Genomic DNA, 8,434 nt, shown 5'->3' on the forward strand with positions numbered 1-8,434 from the left:
GGCAGGCGCTGTGCCGCTGAGCTAAATCCCCAGCCCCCTGCACAGGATTTTTAAATTTGGATTGCCCATTCAACTGTCCAGCAAAGTTACAAACACTGAGCAGATGTTTTTGAACTTTCCTGTTCAAGTAGTGGAAAATTTGAGCTTGAAGTTATTCAACAATCAAAGTATCACTGTAGGCGATCAGCATAGAGAAACCTTCATCTGGTTTCCAAATCTTAATCTGTGCAAGAAAATCCTTACTGAAGTAAAATTATGTGAATGTGGTATGTGTGGAAAAGTTTTCATGTCAGTCATCCCATAATAGGCACATTGTACCACATTTGATAGAAAGTGTATGAGTGTAAGAAGTACACAGAAAACTATATAAATGTAAAGAAAGTGATAAAACATTCATTTCTCTCAGAAGGGCTCAAAGATACACGTGTAAAGCAAAACACACCACAAATGACCTCGTAAAGTATGTTTAAAACCCTTTCTTACCCCAGTGCATGTCAAGTATGTCAACAAACTCAAATAGAAGAAAAACTTTATCATTGCAAGGATTTTGCAAGGCTCATTGTTTGTCCTACTTTATTTCCAGGACATGGGACAACTCATGCTGTAGTAAAATAACTTTGTAAATTGTGCTTCATCTCTCAACATTTTCAGGTTCCTTCAAAGACATAAACAACTCATAATGGAGAAAAAAATCTGAGTGTAAACACTGTGGTAAAGGGGCTGGGGAATTAGCTCAGCGGCACAGCACCTGCCTGGCAAGCGCGAGGTCATGAGTTCGATTCCCAGTACCGGGGAAAAACAACAACAACAAAAAAAAAAACCCAAAAAACAAAAAAACCCCACTGTGGTAAAGACTTCAGTTGTTCCAGCTACCTTCAAGTATCTGAAAAAATTCATAAGAGGAAAAGGCTGCTTGAATTCAAACAGTGTGGTAAAGCCTTTATTTCTTTCCATCCCTTAAAAGACATGAAGTAAATCATACCGGGGGAGAACCATATAAATGTAAGCAGCGCAGAAATCCTTCAGTTCCAGTTCCCTTCCGTGTCATACAAGAATTCACACTGCCATGCAACACTATGAATAATCAGTGTGGTAAAATCTTTGGATATTCCTATTCCTTTAGAATCCATGAAATGACCCATGCTTGAAGGAAAGATAAATCTTTTAAGTGTGAAAAATGTGGAAAAGCCTTCACTCATTCCAGTTTTCTTCAAAGACATGAAAGGATTCATATTGAGGAACGAATACATGAATGTAAGCACTGTGCTAAATCCTTCAACTGTTCCACTTTCCTTTAGTACAGAAAGCACACATACTGGAGAAAAACATTATGAATATAAACAATGTGTTAAAGCCTATATTTATCCTTTTCTCATTAAAGAAATCATACTGGGGAAAAACATACCCAGTAGTGGATAAAAAAAAAAGTTCCAGCTTCCTATGAGATTCTAAGCAAGGTGTTTTTGGAAAGTCAGTGAACTGTGATTCACAGGGTAGAATTTTGTCTCTAGAAAAGTATGAGAGACAGCCAGTCTGTGCTCTCCTGAAAAACAAATCCCCTTGCCTCTGTCTTTGTGCAACCTTTACTTCAGCCCTCTTCAGCGTGATATGCAGTGTGGCTGTGTAAAGTGCTTATGAATTTTAGTTATTTTAATATGCAAAAATAAGTATTTACAAGTGCCGCTGAAGCGGGATGGGTTCATTCAATGACCTTCTCCAGTGCCCCCCTTCCTCATCCTCAGCAGTGGACTCCATGGGCGCCGCCTCTACGTTGACTTCTCGGAGCTCCCTGGAGAACAACACCAAGGCAAGGAAGCTTTCCCTACCCCCTCATTTTAGGTAGGAATTTTAAGTCATCCCCAGCCACGTAACCTGCATCTTTTGTGAAAATCTCCTGGGAGAATTTGTCAGGTAGCTTGGCCGCCAGTCTTCTCACTTGGGAGGCACTGATAGTTCTGTAACCCTAAGTCAAAGTGGCCAAGTGAACCTAGGGAAGCCCTCCTGGAAAACAAAGAGGACTTAGGACTTCTGCTTTCCCCTGCCTCTTCCGCCCAGCACTGAGTCCTTCTCAAATTTAGCTCCTTTTCCTGTTCTGTTTTGCATCTTTCATGCCAACAGTGCGAAAAGTTTCTTGTGGGAAAACATTTGTGCAAGACACTTATTGATTCATGTTATTTTTCATGTCTCAAACTGCATAATTCAGGTCTCATTAGGACAAAATCTGTACCTTGATCCATAATCACAATGAGCAAGTTCACTCTAGACCTGGGGCTTTGAAAACTATTGCACAGTGCTAGGCTGTCAGAGGCTCTATATGTTACCAAGGGCCTCACAAGGTCTCTGGAGAGACCTGGCCTGACGTGGACTTACGCCACTGATCAGGTACACTTGTGCAGTGAACAACGTGCACAACCACACTGAGTGGAAGCATTTCACTCTCTCCAGAGCCTTTCACAAAGGCTCTTGAGTATCCACCCCTGCACACTTATCCCACATGCAGCCCTCACTGGGAAGAACATAAAGGTGCTTCTATTTTCCTAGCTGGCTTATCCTACAAATCCACACATCAAGCAAATACCCAAGTTCAACTGGTAAAGTTGTACAGTTCAGAGATTTTTAGTGCGTTGTGAAATCAGTTTAAAGGACAATTAGCACTAAAATACAAGATGTCCTTTCTGAGGCATGTGTGGTGCTGTACACTGGTAATCTCAGCATTTTGGGAGGCCGAGACAGGAGGATGGCAAGCTGAAGCCCAGCCTGGGCAACTTAGCAAGACCCTGTCATAAATAAATAAATAAAGGCTCTGGGTTCAATCTCCAGTACCAGAGAGAGAAACTGAGAGAGAGAGAGAGAGAGAGAGAGAACCTTTGGGACTAAAAACGGAACAGAAAGAATCAGAACACACGGTTTCAGAGACTACTGCAATTTACAGGGTCTACACACACTTACCCATGATAAAACAAGGCTCAGCCGGAGCACAGTACAATCAGAGGAGAGGTGTCTAACTGCTGGGAAGCAATCTCCCTCTTTTTGAGACTCACTAGCAGTGTCACCGCAGGGCAAGACAGTTTCCCTTTCTTCCTTACCATTTCTTTATTATAAAGGAAGAGAAAAACTACCATCCTGTAGGTCTGAGTAAATGAATAGAGAAAGATCACAAGGGATCCAGAAGTGTGAATTGGTGCACTTCCTCCCTCTCTGAGGAAGGGCACGTACCCCACCTTCCTCTAGCCCCAGCCTAACACCTGGGCTTCCTGCACAGCCCCAAAAGGCCTCTTCTGCTGAAGCAAGTGCACCTGTACCTGTACCTGTCTCCGTTCTGGATGCCTGGTGACAGCAGGTGTCTCCCCGCTCCTCCAACCCATCTCTGCTTTGTTGGAGTCAGGTGAGACCTCAGTGGAAGGAAGGGTTCTTGCGTTGCAGGTGGGCTCTGCACTGTGAGATCCAGGGAGTAGATGAGTTCTAGGTTCTCCTCTAATTCAATTTCTAGTTGTAGTTGTAGTTGTGGTTGTGGTGTGCTGGTAGTTGTAGTTGTAGTTCTAGTTGTAGTTCTAGTTCTAGGTCTGAGATTCTCATTTAAAAATGGGCGGACTCATATTAACCTGGGGGCCCTTCTTCTACTTCCTGTCAAGGTCTTATATGACAATGAATCAGTTTTTCAAGAAAACACAGTCTTGAATATCTACCACCATCTCCCAAATATTACTCACTCTTTTGATTTATCTTACATCTTAGTTACTCAGTGTGATACCTTTTCTACCAAAACCCCTACACAGGGTTCAGGTCTCCCACCTGGCAATATGACACGTGAATGCAAAAGAGAGACAAAGAGAGAATATTATGCAGTTGAGGAGCTCTGGCATGACCCAGTGCTTTCTGTGAAACAAAAGGCCGTGAGTCCACAAGCACAAGGCTTTTATTGGTATCAATCAGAGAGGTGGGTGGGGGTTGCAGGGGAATACTAGGGAAGAGAAATTTTAAAGGCAGTCGCTGTAAGGAGAAACAGCAATTTTGTACCAGGCACAGAGGCTCTCTAAGTAGCAGTGCAACACATAGCTTGATGTATGCAATGTTGGCACCTTACTGCCAGGAAGTTATAATCTTTTCTGAGTCCAATGGCTGGAGCTGAGATATTATCTCACTTCTTAACAGTGGATTCTCACAGGCTTTTGCTTCAACCACATTTCAGCTGTCATCAGGGGACCGTTCTGACCCACTTTGCTGTGCTAAGACTCATGGGCACCTCGGCCTCAGTCACATTCTTTTGGCCAATTGAGGGAATATCTGCTTTTATACAGCCACACTGCATATCATGCTGAAGAGGGTTGAAGTAACGGTCACACAAAGACAGAGGCAAGTGGATTTGCTTCTCAGGAGAGCACAGACTGGCTGTCTCTCACACTTTTCTAGAGACAAAATTCTACCCTCTGAATCACAGTTCATTGATTTTCCAAAGCACTTGGCTTAGAATCTCATATGCAGCTGGAACTTTGTTTTTTGTCCACTACTGGGGACTGAACTCAAGGCCTTTGCACTGAGATAGATACATAGCTAGGTAGGTAGGTAGGTAGATAGATAGATCGATAGATTTTTTTGGCGGGGAGACATGGTCTTGCCAAGACAGGAAATTGCCCAGACTGTGTTGGAATTTGTACTCCTCCTGCCTCAGCTTCCTAGAGTGCTGGGATTTGGGGCATATGCCACTATTCCCAGCCAATTAAAATGGCACCTGGGTTCATGAACTTAATTCCTTTCATGATTTTGGTTGCAACTGAATTGCAAACATATGACCCCATGACAATCCTGCTTCTGGGGTTCAGAAATTTCTGCTCTCACCAGAAGAGAACTCATTCCTTCCCTTTGGAGCAGTTTTACCTTATCAATACCACAGGACTGACCCCAAATCAGAATGCCAGATAATGACCTGACAAGAAACACTTCTGTGCCAGACACAGCACATCTCTCTGCACCATCAGGGAGTTACACTATTGTAGGGAGAGGCCTGTGAGGCACAGCCAGGCACAATAGGAGGCTACTTGGCGAGAAGAGAATTAGAATGACAAAAGGGTTAGCTGAAGCCAGCATGAAATAGGGTCAAGGGCTCAAATCCATGCCCCCGCAACACACAGGGGAAGCCTCAGCAGCTGAACTGACTCCACATCTGCTGGCCCAGGTTTCATCTCTATTCCTACCCAAAGAACCTTAGAATGGGCGTGGCCATGCAGGCTCTTTCCTCACCTTTTTATGCTTTGACTACTGACCAGCCCTTCTTTGAGTAGACACATTTTTCTGTCCAGTCCGATACACCAGGAAGCCATCTGGCCCTTATACGTACGTCTCTACTCTGTTCTGTTATGTATTTTCGTTTGTTTTTGTTTTTTTAGACAGAGTCACACAATGTAGTCCAGGATGACCTTGAACTCACTATGTAGCTCACACTGGCTTTGAATATGTGGGCAATCCTCCTGCCAGATTGCTGCCCAGGCCAGAGGCAAAAACCTTTTAATGCATCTGACACTGGAGCCACACACATTCACGGTGCAATGGCAAATGCCCAGAGGCAGCTTGGAAAATCTGCTCTTTCTACAAATGATTTAAATTCTAAGCATCAATCTTTACGTGATCACAAAACATTTCCACCATGTGAACTTCCACTTCTCTGCACCAGACAGTAGAGCCAGGCTCTTGTCACCCCTTCCTTCAATGTAACTGCTTCCTGTTCAGATTTTTGCGAGGGAAAGAGAAACTGTCTAAGTCTAGTCTTAGTGGCAATGCACAAAGTCCCCTGTCATTTCCAGTAGGTCTCATCAGTCTGCCACACACCTCTAAGAAGATGAAAGTCAGCAACCTGAGCTCAGCCTGACACACTGTCAAGTACCCGCCAACCTCCTGCACCTGGCTTACATTCGTGGTGAAGGTACCAGACAAAAGGTCCTCTTGTTGTCTCTCCTGCTGCTCCCTGGCAGGGCGCGGACGCTGGAAGTTTCCAAGAGCAATCTACAGATGCTGGGCAACCCATAGTTTGACGGGCCCACAAGACAGCAGTTGATGGAGACAGAGATTAAATTCCAGGAACCTAGGGAGACACAATTTGAGAGAGCCAGGCTTTGTATTCAAGACAGGAAATATTTCCTTATTTCTGCCCATATTGTTCTCCAAAATCTGATGTGGATAAGAGAGGCTGAAGGTAAGTAGTTTGTGGTTAAAGTGGATGCTAACCCGTAAGTCTACTGACAGAAGCAGGTCTGATGACCCCTTGCTAACCTGTCCTAGAGGGGCTGGGAGTGTAGTTCAATAGCAGAGCACTGGGATGTGGTCCTGTGTTTGATCCATAGCATCTCAGAAATACATGATTACACAAGACATATATGATTACATTGACGAATAGACCTACTTCTAAAAATAAACAGTATAAAACTCCTGTTACAAGAAAACATGCATTTCCTATTAGGAGATTTGCCTTCCAGGGAGTCTCACTTCACTAACTCTGGCTGAGAGGCCGGACCTGGCTACCACTGATCGTTCGAAATAAAGTTTTATTGTTCCACAGGTGGGCTCATTTATTGATGCACTGTCTGGCTTCTCTTGTGCCACACTGACCGAATTAAACAGTTGTGGCAGAGACTTTCTGGCTTGCAAAGGCTAACATACATACAGTACTACCTAGCTTTTGCAGAAAAAGGTGCTACTTCTTGTTTTATAATAATATAAAAATTGGAATAAACCTAAATTCCCTAAAACAGAGTTGATCCAGTTACCATGTCTCCCTGCAGCAAACGGCACACGAGTCCTTGTGGGAAAATGCTGCTATAGCAGCTAGTTGTCAAGCTGTCAAGTTCAGCTGCACAATGCAAAACTGCCTGGGAACTTTCTTCAAAATCCTCGACCACAGCCCCAGCCAAGATCAATTAAATTTGACTCTGGGGTGAACCCAGGCATCAATATTTTTAAAGTTTCTGTTGTAGATGAATGTTCAGTGACACTGACAGATGGCCACTACCTAATACAGTAAAGTGAAGAAAAGCAGATTAAGAGCATGTGCTATATGACTTGTTTTTGGTAAATTTCTACATACACACACAGGCAATTCAGACTCACAGATGGTACCAATAAATGCAGAAGCAGTGACAGTGGTCATCTTTATTGGGTGAGACAGAGAGACTGATTTTTGTTTGTTTGTTTATCTGTATTTTCTGTGTTCTACAATCAAAATTATACCTTGAAACAAGTACAATAAATCAATAGCCTAAAAACCTAGTTTTCGCTTTGGGAAAACTATAGCAAAGAGCATCAAGTGAAGAAAACTGTCCCTTGGGCCATTGGTGAGCACACTGCAGACCACAGAGCAGGGCACGGTCTCATGCAGCCTCCAGGGCCTGTGAATAAGGCCAGGGTTGCAGCCTCCAAGCCTCAGGCTGCTGGAAGGGATGAGACTAGCCTGAGGCAGGGGCGGTGCACCTGGAATCCCAGCTATTCAGGGGACTGGGGCTGAGGCAGGAGGACCGAAAGTTGGAGCCCAGTCAGGGAACTTAGTGAGATCGTGTCTCAAAATAAAAATGAAAAGGGCTACGGGTGTAGCTCAGTGGTAAAGTGCATGGGTAGCATGAGCTAGGCCCTGGGTTCCATCCCCAGTACTGAAAAAGTCAAAACTTAAAAAAAAAAAAAAGAAAAAGCAGGAGTCTGCCCTCCCCCTCTCCACGAATTAAAGGCATGAACACAGCGTCTGGCTGTGTGCAGCACAGTAGGTGCTCAGCTAAGGTCTTTCTTCTCCCTAAGCTGCTCTCAGCAGCAGCTTCTGTTCTTGGTGAAGAAGGACTAGCTTTGCCCAAGATGGGCCTGCCCAAGGTCCTCCACAGCCGCGGTCCCTGGAGCTGTGCCCTTGCCCTTGGTATCTGCTGCCTCTGCAATTTTTCCCTGCCCCCTTTCAAGATCTTTGCCTCCCATCCACACAACCTCAGTTCACTTTTCCTTCCCCACGTTAGGGTCCATCAAAAGAAGGGAGGGCTTTAGTCTTCCTGGGACCACTTACTTGGAATAAAAATGACAACAGTAGCTAGCACCAACCTGGTGCTCTGGCTCTTGGCCTCAGTTCTGCAGCGTCTATGGCCCTGCTCCAGTTTCACAGAGGAGGCTTGCAGAGGCAGAAAGAACTCATCTGAGGTCACATGACTGGCAGTGGCTACCTCTGTTCCATCTTGTACTTCGGAGGGCAGGTGCTCCCCAGGTGATCCTAACATGCAGCTGTGTTGCAGAACTCACTATGTAGTCTATGCTGGCCTTGAATTTATAGCAGTCCTCCTGCCTTAGTCTCCCAAATGCTGGGATTACAGGAATGCACCACCACATCTGCCTAAAACTTTATTTTTTTCTTGACACAATGTTTTGCAGTATTTCCCAGGCTGACCCCCAAATCCTGGGTAAGCAAACCTCCTGC

At 44.6% G+C, this 8,434-nt stretch overlaps 1 pseudogene; it reads right to left on the minus strand.

Annotated features, from left to right (window-relative positions):
• Positions 1-8,434, minus strand: part of LOC102002981 — a 12,283-nt pseudogene that overhangs the window by 2,981 nt on the left and 868 nt on the right.

Source organism: Chinchilla lanigera, unplaced genomic scaffold (assembly GCF_000276665.1).
Source record: "Chinchilla lanigera isolate Chin_1 unplaced genomic scaffold, ChiLan1.0 scaffold00232, whole genome shotgun sequence".
Classification (NCBI taxonomy): domain Eukaryota; kingdom Metazoa; phylum Chordata; class Mammalia; order Rodentia; family Chinchillidae; genus Chinchilla; species Chinchilla lanigera.